At 37.7% G+C, this 12,069-nt stretch overlaps 1 pseudogene; it reads left to right on the forward strand.

The window, feature by feature from the left end:
* The first annotated feature begins 3,481 nt into the window (after window positions 1–3,481).
* Window positions 3,482–5,434, forward strand: LOC133233986 (elongation factor 1-alpha 1-like; annotated as a pseudogene).
* Window positions 5,435–12,069: the final 6,635 nt, after the last annotated feature.

Genomic DNA, 12,069 nt, shown 5'->3' on the forward strand with positions numbered 1-12,069 from the left:
GGGGTTAGGAAGATCCCCTGGAGAAGGAAATGGCAACCACTCCAATATTCCTGCCTGGAGAATTCCATGGATAGAGGGCTACAGTCATGGGATCACAGAGTTGGACATGACTGAGCAAGTACCACACACGTACATGTGACATGACAGACACTATTATTCTTCTCCAAACCTCATACTTTCTGTAACCCTGTCTATTCAGTGACTAGCATGTAGGTGTTAGATTTTTTTTTTTTTGAAAGAATGAATGATTCAGTGACCTGACGTATGAGTTTACCTTCTCTCTACTCTCATATCAATTAAATGCCCAAACATTCAATTCCTTAGGTTTGCTGCCCACTGTCTTTCCACCCCAAAGCTATGGAGCTTCTAATTTCATATTCTTAAAATACCCTTTTCCTATTTAGCATATTGTTATTGAACTTTTGCTGGGAAAACAGTCTTGTGCAATTCAAACAACAAAAGATTTAAGGTCATAAGATCTGGGCCCAAGTCCTAATCACATTACTTCCCTGTTGTGAGATTATGGATTGGTTATTTCAGCTTTTAAAATTTTTTGACTCATCAAATTTTTTTGACTCAGTTTTTTTGACTTCTATAAACTGAAAGAGATGGCATTAGTCATGCTTATTTCATGAAAACCTGAAAAATCTGCAGTACCTAAAATAGTACCTAGTATACCACAATTACTCAAAAAAATTGGTGGAAAAATATTTTCAAATGTGATCATATATTTTAAAATACTCTTTTTTTTTTTTAAACAAGGGTGGTGGTTGTTGTTTAGTCACTCAGTCATATCCGACTCTTTGTGACCCCATGAACTGCAGCCTGCCAGGTTTCCCTGTCCTTCACTATCTCCTGGAGTTTGCTCAAACTCAAGTCCATTGAATCAGTTACGCCATCCAGCCTCTGCCATCTCCTTCTCCTCCTGCCTTCAGTCTTTCTCAGCATCAGGATATCAGGTGGCCAAAGTATTAGAGCTCAGTTCCAGCATCAGTCCTTACAATGAACAGTCAGGGTTGATTTCCTTTATGTTGATTGGCTTGATCTCCTTGCTGTCCAAAGGTCTCTCAAGAGTCTTATCCAGCACCACAGTTTGAAAAAATCAAGTCTTTGGTGCTCAGTCGACTTTATGTCCAACTCTCACATCCATACATGACTACTGGAAAAACCATAGCTTTGACTATATGGACCTTTGCCAGCAAAGTGATGTCTCTGTTTTTTAATACACCCTCTAGGTTTGTCATAGCTTTTCTTCCAAGGAGCAAGCATCTTTTAATTTCATGGCTGCAGTCACAATCCAGAGTGATTTTGGAGCCCAAGAAAATAGTCTGTCAATGTTTCTGTTTCCATTTATCCCCAGCTATTAGCCATGAAGTGACGGGACCAGTTGCCACTGTCTTTGTTTTTTGAATGTTGAGTTTATAGCCAGCTTTTTTATTCTCCTCTTTCACCTTCATCAAGAGGCTCTTTAGTTCTTCTTTGTTTTCTACCATTAGGGTGGTGTTCTCTGCATATCTGAGGTTATTGATATTTCTCCTGGCAATCTTGATTACAGCTTGAGCTTCAGGCTTTCCAGCATTTCACATGATGTACTCTACATAGAAGTTAAATAAGCTGGGTGACAATATACAGCCTTGATGTACTCCTTTCCCAATTTTCAAACAGTTCTGTTGTTCCATGTCCGGTTCTGTCGCTTCTTGACCTGCATACAGGTTTCTCAGAAGGCATGTAAGTTGGTCTGGTATTTCCATCTCCTGCAGAATTTTCCACAGTTTGTTGTGATCAACACAGTCAAAGGCTTTTTTGTAGTCAATGAAGGAGAAGCAGATTTTTTTCTGGAATGCCCTTGCTTTTTCTGTGATCCAACAGATGCAGGCAATTTGATCTCTGGTTCCTCTGCCTTTTCTAAATCCATCTTGTACATTTGGAAGTTCTCGGTTCGTGGACTACTGAAGCATAGCTTGAAGAATTTTCAGCATTACCTTGCTAGCATGGGAAGTGAGTACAACTATGCAATAGTTTGAACATTCTTTGGCATTGCCCTTCTTTGGGATTGGAATGAAAACTGACCTTTTCCAGTTCTGTGGCCAATGCTGAGTTTTCCAAATTTGCGGGCATATTGAGTGCAGCTCTTTCACAGCCTCATCTTTTAGGATTTGAAACAGCTCAGCTGCAATTCTATCACTTCCAATGCTTCCTAAGGTGACTTCATACTCCAGAATGTCGTGCTCTAGGTGAGTGATCACACCATTGTGGTTATCTCAGTCATGAAGACATTTTTGTATAGTTCCTCTGTGTATTTTTGCCACCTTCTCTTAATATCTTCTGCTTCTGTTAGGTCCATACCATTTCTGTCCTTTATTATGCCCATCTTTGCATGAAATTTTCCCTTGGTATCTCTAATTTTCTTTAAGAGATCTCCAGTCTCTCCCATTCTGTTATTTTCCTCTTATTTCTTTGCATTGTTCACTTAAGAAGGCTTTCTTATCTCTTCTTGCTATTCTTTGGAATTCTGCATTCAGATGGGTATCTTGCCTTTTCTCATTTTTCTTTCGGTTTTCTTCTTTTCTCAGCTATTTGTAAGGCCTCCTCAGACAACCATTTGCCTCGCATTTCTTTTCCTTGGGGATGGTTTTGATCACCACCTCATGTACGCTGCTATGAACCTCCATGTATACTTCTTCAGGCACTCTATCTTATCTCATCCCTTGAATCTGTCACTTCCACTGTATTATCGTGAAAATAGTGGTTTCCCCTACTTTATTCAATTTACATCTCAATTTTGCAATAAGGAGTTCATGATCTGAGCCACAGTCAGCTCCTGGTCTTATTTTTGCTAACTGTAGAGAGCTTTTCCACCTTTGGCTGCAAATACTATGATCAGTCTGATTTTGGAATTGACCATCTGTTGATGTCCATGTGTAGAGTCATCTCTTGTGTTCTTGGAAGAGGGTGTTTGCTCTGACCAGTGCATTCTCTTGGCAAAACCTTGCTAGCCTTTGCCCTGATTCATTTTGTACTCCAGGGTCAAAGTTGCCTGTTACTGCAGGTATCTCTTGACTTCCTACTTTGGGATTTCAGTCCCCTATGATGAAAAGGACATCTTTTTTTTGGTGTTACATCTAGCAGGTCCAGTAGGTATTCGTAGATATGTTCAACTTCATCTTCTTTGGCATTAGTGGTTTGTGCATAGTTTGAATTCCTATGATACTGAATGGTTGTCTTGGAAATGAACAGAGATCATTCTGTCATTTTTGAGATTGCACCCAAGTACTGCATTCTGGACTCTTTTGTTGACTATGAGGGCTGCTCCATTTCTTCTAAGGGATTCTTGCCCACAGTATTAGATATAATGGTCACTGGAATTAAATTACTCATTCCCATCCATTTTTGTTCACTGATTCCTAAAATATCGATGTTCACTGTTGGCATCTCCTGTTTGAAAATTTCCAATTTACCTTGATTCATGGAGCTAACATTCCAGGTTCCTACGCAATATTGTTCTTAATAGCCTCGGACTTTAGTTTCACTACCGGACACATCCACACCTGGGCATTATTTCCGCTTTGGTTCAGCCTCTTCATTCCTTCTGGTTTAAAAAGGGTAATTTATTGCTTTTTCACAACGGGTTTGCCGCCAGGACACAGGTGTGAAAACCACCGTTAAACCTAAGCAAAAATGGGAAAGGAAAAGACCCACATCAACATCGTTGTCATCGGGCACGTAGATTCAGGGAAGTCTACCACGACTGGCCATCTGATCTACAAATGTGGTGGGATCGACAACAGAACAATTGAAAAGTCCAAGAAGGAGGCTGCTGAGATGGGAAAGGGCTCCTTCAAATATGCCTGAGTCTTGGACAAACTGAAGCTGAACATGAGCATGATGTCACCACTGATATCTCCCTGTGGAAATCTGAGACCAGCATGTATAATGTTCCCATCATTGATGCCTCAGGACATAGAGACTTCATCAAAAACATGATTACAGGCACATCCCAGGCTGACTGTGCTGTCCTGATTGTTGCTGCTGGTGTTGGTGAGTTTGAAGCCTGTATCTCCGAGAACGGGCAGACCCATGAACATGCTCTTCTGGCTTACACTCTGGGTGTGAAACAATTAATTGTTGGAGTTAACAAGATGTATACCTGTGGCAGATTCATGTTGATATATGGCAAAACCAATACAATACTGTAAAGTTAAAAAATTAAAAAAAAAAATGGATTCCACTGAGCCATCCTACAGCCAGAAGAGATATGAGGGAATTGTTAAGGAAGTCAGCACCTACATTAAGAAAATTGGCTACAACCCTGACACAGTAGCATTTGTGTCAATTTCTGGCTGGAATGGCGACAGCATGCTGGAGCCAAGTGCTAACATGCCATGATTCAAGGGATGGAAATTCACCCATAAGGACGGCAATGCCAGTGGAATCACCCTGCTTGAAGCTCTGGATTGCATTCTGCCACCAACACGTTCAACTGACAAATCTTGAGTTTGCCCCTCCAGGATGTCTATAAAATTGGTGATATTGGTACTGTCCCTGTGGGTTGTGTGGAGACTGGTGTTCTCAAACCTGGCATGGTGGTCACCTTTGCTCCAGTCAATGTAACAGCTGAAGTCTGTAGAAATGCACCTTGAAGCACTGAGTGAAGCCCTTTCTGGGGACAATGTGGGCTTCAATGTCAAGAACGTGTCTGTCAAAGACATTCATCATGGCAATGTGGCTGGTGACAGCAAAAATGATCCACCAATGGAAGCAGCTGGCTTCATAGCTCAGGTGATTATTTTGACCCATCCAGGCCAAATCTGTGCTGGATATGCACCTGTGCTGGACTGTCATGCTGCTCACATTGCTTGCAAGTCTGCTGAGCTGAAGAAGAAAATTGATCATCGTTACGGCAAAAAGCTGGAAGAGGGCCCTAAACTCTTGAAATCTGGTGATGCTGCTATCATTGATATGGTTCCTGGCAAGCCCAGATGTGTCAAGAGCTTCTCTGACTCTCCTCCCCTGGGGCGTTTTGCTGTGCGTGACATGAGACAGACAGTTGCTGTGGGTGTCATCAAAGCAGTGGACAAGAAGGCAGCTGGAGCTGGCAAGGTCACCACGTCTGCCCTGAAAGCTCAGAAGGCTGAATGAATAATATCCCCAATACCTGGCACCCCAGTCTTAAGCAGTGGTGGAAGAACAGTCTCAGAACTTTTTGTCTCATTTGGCCATTGGAGTTTAATAGTAAAAGACTGGTTAACGATAACAATGCATCGTAAAACCTTCAGAAGGAAAGGAGAATGTTTTTGTGGACCATATGTTTTGTATGTGGCAGTTTAAGTTATCGGTTTTTAAAATCAGTACTTTTTAATGAAAACAACTTGACCAAAAAATCTGTCACAGAATTTGAGACCCATTAAAAAAAGTTTAATGAGAAATCTGTGTCTTCTTTGAGTCAACACAGTAACTCCCTATGGTACTACTTTGGTATGGGTTGCTCATAATCTATTTCTGGTAAAACAATTTTCAATTTATGGGTTTGTATTTCTAGGGTGGAGCTTCAAGTTTGTTAACCTTGTGTTGAGAACTCATCTGTTTCAATAACATCTTAAGCATTGGTGCAACACTTTCTAAGTTATGACAGATGAGCAAAGAATAACTATGTTTTATATGTAAGCTAGTTCATAAGGTCAGATTCTATAGTATAAAAGTGCCTGTTGCATATAAAATTTTGTATGGTTACATAAATAATGAGTAAATCTATGTCATTTAGTTTCCCAGTTATGAGGATGTGCATTCACATTTACAATATTAAGTAGTTAATCCAAAATGTGAGGCTTGAACAGTATTGAGTACTGCCTTGCTAGAATTAATTGTACATAGGTTCTAGGAAAAATAAAACATGCTGGAGGCTAAAAAAAAGGAGGGGGGGTAATTTATTAATTAACCCTGCTTCAAGCAGTTAGAGAGAAACAAACAAAAGTTTTAAACCGTATTTTAGGAAGATGAAGTTCCGTAACCTATAGGCATAATACAAAGCTGCGTGGTAAACTTTCATTACAATGCATTGTAATGTAACGTTTCCTCAATTGAGGAAACAATTCCATGTTTCCAATGTTAGAGTATATTTTTCAGTGTGTTTTGAAAAGACTGGGACTTTACTCATGTTTGTACATCTGGCCTCAGAAGTTAGGCTCCTTTTAATATGAGTGGTACTGTGAATTAAGAGTGAGTTCTGTCAGGGCCATGTGAGGCAACAGGTCCTGCCTTGGTCTGTACTTATGTCCAGCAGCTTTCAAATATGCAGTCTAGTATTATTAAATAGAATAACCGTGTTGTACATTACATCCACATGATTATTTATAACTAGAAATTTGTACCTTTTCAAAGGTTCAAATTTGTACCCCCTCCCCCCATTTCACCTCCCTCATTCTACCCTCACTTGTGGCAATTACTATGCTTTTTTAATCCCTTTCTACATTCTCAGAATATTTTCCTGGATTGCTATAAACACTTCCAGGACCCTGGAGGTCCACAATTGTCTCTCTTTTTCTGAAACTCTATATAATTTGTATTCAAAATCACACCCTTTTGGCACTGACTTGCTTTCCTAATGAAATTATAAAATTCTCTATAGTTTTTCTCCTTCTTTATTCCCACCAGTGGCTAGCATGTTATAAACACAAAATACAGTCAATATTTATATATTGAATGGACAGAAAGAAATTTTCTGTAAGCTAAGAAAAACAGATACCATTAGGGAACATTTTCTTAGAAGTTTGATTTGAGCAATTTTAGTAAAAATTATTTTTAAAAAAGACTTAACTTTAAACCCAGAGACAGAAAATACCTAAAAGAACAATGGAACAGTTTATCAGTTAATTGAATTCAGAAATTAGTCATTTTTATATGCATGCAGTGTTCAGGTTCCTACTCTAAGTTCAGGTATGAATGCCAACACTGAATTCAAATAGAGCTTTGGTGAATGAGCAACTAGCTCAAGGTCAGCAAGAGACTAAACATGCTGCTTGTCTGTTTTCTAGTCCGTATTATGGAAGTTACAGGTGTAGCTAAAAGGTCATTGTAGCGCCCCCACAATTTGCATTTTCAAGGCTTCTGGGAATATCATTCTACATCGTGATGTCATCTCCTAGGCTGCTTAAGTTTTTAAAGCAGTGAGATTTTATGACCTTGGGAAATGATAGCTCCGCTGCAACCACCTCCTGAAACTTAGAGGAATGTCATAATAATGCCAATGACATTGTGCATCATTATGTAATACTGATTGTTTGCAAACTCTATCCAGGTGAGAGAAACCTATGGATAGATCGATAAGCCTTTCATTAACTGGGCACTTTAAGTCATTAAATTAATATTTATTAATTGATCTTACATTTAATTAAGTGGTTTTTTTCTCCACCAAGGTAAAACATTGAACTACTGCATCTCTGTGTATATGTGTAATGGTGGTAATAATGTTGAAACCTGTGTTCTCTGCTCACCACCTGCCCAAAGTTGTAGATATTTTAGAAATGGAAATACAGTTCATTCCCTCTAGGGACACACAGCTGCAAACCTCGCTTGAGACCTTCTCCAAACCTGGTGATTGAATCCAGTCATTTAAAGTAGAATGTTTTGAAATCCTAATGTAAATACTATAGAATTTTTAAACTCATTTTTATTAATTTTATATTGAATGCACACAAGGCATTCAGAACCAGTCACATGATTGTGTATTTAAAAAGCAAATAATTATGATGTTGTTTTCTATAGTCTCATACTTTTGCCAGGGGCAACTCTGTGTAGACAGGTCTAATGTCTATGTATACAAACTTCAAAATCTATCACGGTGAACAGATAACATTGGGTTTTCTCCATTTATGTATGGGAAAGAAACACTGATCCTTTCTTTATCTTGCGATGGAATGGAAAGAATCTTGTTTCCGCTCTAACCTCTGAAGCGTAAATGAATCTTTCCAAGAGTCATGTAAACCATGGGTCTCCTACTTTTAAAACCTGAAGATATTACCAAGTTGTAGCTTTCATACCTCTTGAAATGTAACTACCTAGAGAAATAGAGCTCCTGTCTCTGGTACCTTGGGGCTTAACCTAAGGACCTCATCTAGAGCATCTGGCACTTTTGGATAAGAGCAATTAACCAGACTCATGGCTGCAGAACCAACTCTCAGGATGTGTGAAGAATAAAATGTTTCTATGGAACTTGAAAGCAAACATTCCCAATTGTATGTACATTTCCATGTCTTAGAAGGTCAAGGCTTGTTATAAGAGCACTGAGAAATCTAAGGGCATTTTATCTCCCCAACAGGCTAGATTCAGAGACAGGTGTTTTCACATATATTACTTGATTGTCATAAGAAATCTGTACAATAGCTATCTGGTAGTTTTTAAAGTTCAGAAGAATGAGGTTCAGCAAACAGAAGCATATTGTAATAAGCCAGGTGAAAAATGATGTTGACTATGATCAGGACTGAAACAGTGGAGATAGTAAAAAGGATCTGGATTCTAGATGTATCATTTTTTCCTTAACTTTATTGAAATGTAATCTACATATGATGAAGCATGCTTATTAAGAAAAAAAAAAAAGAATGAGGCGCTACAGATTTAAACAACTGGCCTAAGAACAACTGGCCTAAGATTATGTAGCTAGAGTACTTATTGGTTTAGTAAAAATAAAATTCTGCCTGATTCCAAGCCTATACTCTTTCTACTATGGCAAACTAAACTGAAGAAGAGCAATTTTAAGGTATCTCTTGTCACAAGATTTCTTTGACAAATCAAACAGATTTCATTTTATTTATTATGGCCATATCATAGAAAGTTAAAAACTAAAGAAATAGGAATCTGCTCTGGCAGCTGGTGTCTGGGTCAAACCTAAGAGGAAAAAAAAAAAAAACCCCACAAAACTTTAATTGTAATTTTCAAAGGAAAATTTTGTAAGTGTCTGATAGACGGGACCTTTCTAAAAAGGAAAGTGACTTCAAAATGTGTTATTTGCTGGCTCTAGTTACTTCCTCCGATAGACACATCTTCTCTATCTTTTCAATGACTTCCTATTCTTCCAAGTTAACATGAAGAGACCCATTCTGAAAGCCAAGATAAGTACTGCTAAGAAATTGTACAATAGCACATCATACATCTAAGAAAAGTTTCTCACATATCTGAAGCCTAAAGATAGAATTTAAATAAAGGAAACATGCTAACACAGGAAAGCTGGGTGTTATTACTATGTGAAGGGCATGTTTCATCCTGAAGTTGAACGCAAGGCAAGAAAAAAATTCTTTCTTTTCTTGAAATAATTCCTATAACCTAAGCAGAGCAGACCAACCAGCAAACTCTTAAATTCCTTAGTACACATCCCTCATTCCGCAGCAAAACAAGTCAATCAAATCAAAACCAAACAAAAGTTGTGCCTTTAAAGATATTAAGATCTCCTTTGCCTTTTTGAAAAGTGAAAAAAGAAATCAAATTCATAAACTAAAACCTCTTCCAAATTAATTTAGAAAGTTCCAGGAATATTTTAAAACAAATAACACATAATAGTTTACAGTCTGTCCTCAAAATATACAGTTTTAAATTTTGGTAATTGAGAATAATAGGCAAACATCTTTTGTGGAAAGTCAAATGACTGACAGCTGATTCAAGGATTCATTTGAAGAGGAAACAATAATATGAATGATCATTCAAACTGGAATTGAGATCTTGTACTTTTTTAACACACGATTTTTTGAAGGAAGGAGAAGTGATAATGTAGAGATCTGTGTATAACTGATATCCTCCTAATAAATTACATACGGTAAAAAATTAAAAACATTTGAAGTTCTAAAATATTTGTAAAGCACTTGCCAAGATTATTTCATTTTTAGGAAAGGCTACAAATTATAAGTTGGGACTGAGACAATTTTGTCAACTGGGACATTGGGAATATATGTATTTATTCTCCAAATATACTAATATTGAACCTAGTCACTTTCCAGATCCACTTTACTGTGAAGCTTTCCACCACACAAAGCATTTTCAGCCTAACCTTCTATGCCTCCTAACCTTTCAGTACCTCAAGAATCTGCCTGATTTTTATTCCCCAGGCTCAGATTCTTAAATACACACCTGACTTTATCAAAGAGTATATTTCATTCATTCATAATTTTCTAGTTTGGTCTTTTCTTTTAGGTTAACAGTCCCTTGACATCATGTGCGTTCTCTTACACGCTATGTAGTGCTAGAGAAAACCCAGTGGAACGAAGATGTTACTTGCATAAAGAACTGTTAAAAGAAGTTTTTGGAACTACAAGATTTAGGTCATCAGCCCCAAATGAAATGTGATTAAACAATTCACATAAATGGAGATTGGTCCCAAAGACAGACTCCAAAGAACTGAACACTAAATGGGAGGGTGCCATTTGTTAAATGTGAGACATATGATTGCCCGTTTGTCTCTGACCTTGGGAAAATCAATTAGTTACATTGACAGTCCTTTGAGTAGCTAGGCTTAACACTAGGAGATTTAAAAATAGCCTTAGCATGCATCAATGAATATCAGTAGAGTCATATTTAAAATAACATATATAATGGAGATCAGCTAATGCAGAAGATAGAAAATGCTAAAAATCCTATACTAACAGAACCTCCAAATGATTTATTCACTAGTTCTACTAAATAATGAAGTTGAAAGTGGTTTTGACTTTTCCCAAGTGAACATGTTACTGTAAGGTACTAAATTACCCAAATTATGACTTAATTTGATATTTAGAGGCAAATGGAATGAGGGGATAAGAGAAAAGAGTCCCCAAAGTATGACTTAAAACAGGTACAGTAGATGTCAGGGAACCTCATGTGGGTGCTTTTATAGTAGGTATATAAATTGCTTTTTTTGTACATCACAAGATGTAATTCCCTTCTTCCAAAGAGCTAAAACCAATTTACTTCCTCTTTTGAAATGTGTGATAAAATATAAAACCTCTTTAAGACTCAATAAGGTTAAAAACAGATCAGTATTAAATAGGGTACCAGGATTTCTACTACCCACATAAAGTGTAATTCATTATATTGTAGTTGATAGGAAAAGAGGTTTTATGGATAGATTTTTCTTTCCTAATCTGCACAAGTCACTTAAATTTAGTGAAGACTTTGTATGACATATAAGCAGCTGAATTGATCTCTTTACATTCTAAGGTTCTCACCCCATGGATAATGATTATCTTATATGCTACCACCCATTTTAAGAAACAGGTCTTGTAGCCTTTGAAGCTCATATTCTTTCTCTGATGTGTAATGTTCTTTGGTTTATTTTCATCTATTCTTCCTCTCAAAAGGCTAGTAGTTTTTTAAAGCTAGCTCAAGCTAATTCTTACCTTTGTGGATTATGTCATTTGACATATGTCATTGACAATTATGTCAATTCCAACATATAGTGCCCCATCTATTTGGTAAGAAAGTTATTTTGAGAGGGAGATGAGTAGGGTGGCAACAAAGTCAGCTGTAGATAATCTCCAGTTTGTGGCATATTTGCTGGCAATGAAAATCACTCTGGAATTCAGTCATTACTGCACTTTGTGCTTCCTCTCACATTGACAGAGTGGAATGTAAAGCTGAGCTAGGTCAGACCACAAAGGACTGGTCTGACTGTGAAGTTTTACAAGAAAGATGACTTGCCTCCTACGGTTTATTTTCCCTTGGATTATAATAGGAAACAAATGCTCAGAATAAAAGAAACATATGGCATAACAATAAATGTGCAGACACAAAACGAATGATTGACCTCCCCTCCATCCTTTGGTTCCTCTTTATCTTCCTTAGTTCTTGCTGCTGTTCTTAATCAGAAAACTACTATAGCCTGTTCCTAGAAAGGAAAAAAAGCAGATTTAAATTTAAGATAGAAAGAAACCAGAAACTCCCTGCCCTTTATATGGATTATAAGGGCACCTGCCAATTACTCTAGGTTCCATCCAGCACCAAATAAGGCAATTTGTTGCTGAGCCACAGTTATGTAACTGGTACTCTAATATTTCTGATAACACCTTGATCCTACAGGTGCTCTGGCCACAGCCTTCTCCAAAAGCATTT

Source organism: Bos javanicus, chromosome 21 (assembly GCF_032452875.1).
Source record: "Bos javanicus breed banteng chromosome 21, ARS-OSU_banteng_1.0, whole genome shotgun sequence".
Taxonomy (NCBI): domain Eukaryota; kingdom Metazoa; phylum Chordata; class Mammalia; order Artiodactyla; family Bovidae; genus Bos; species Bos javanicus.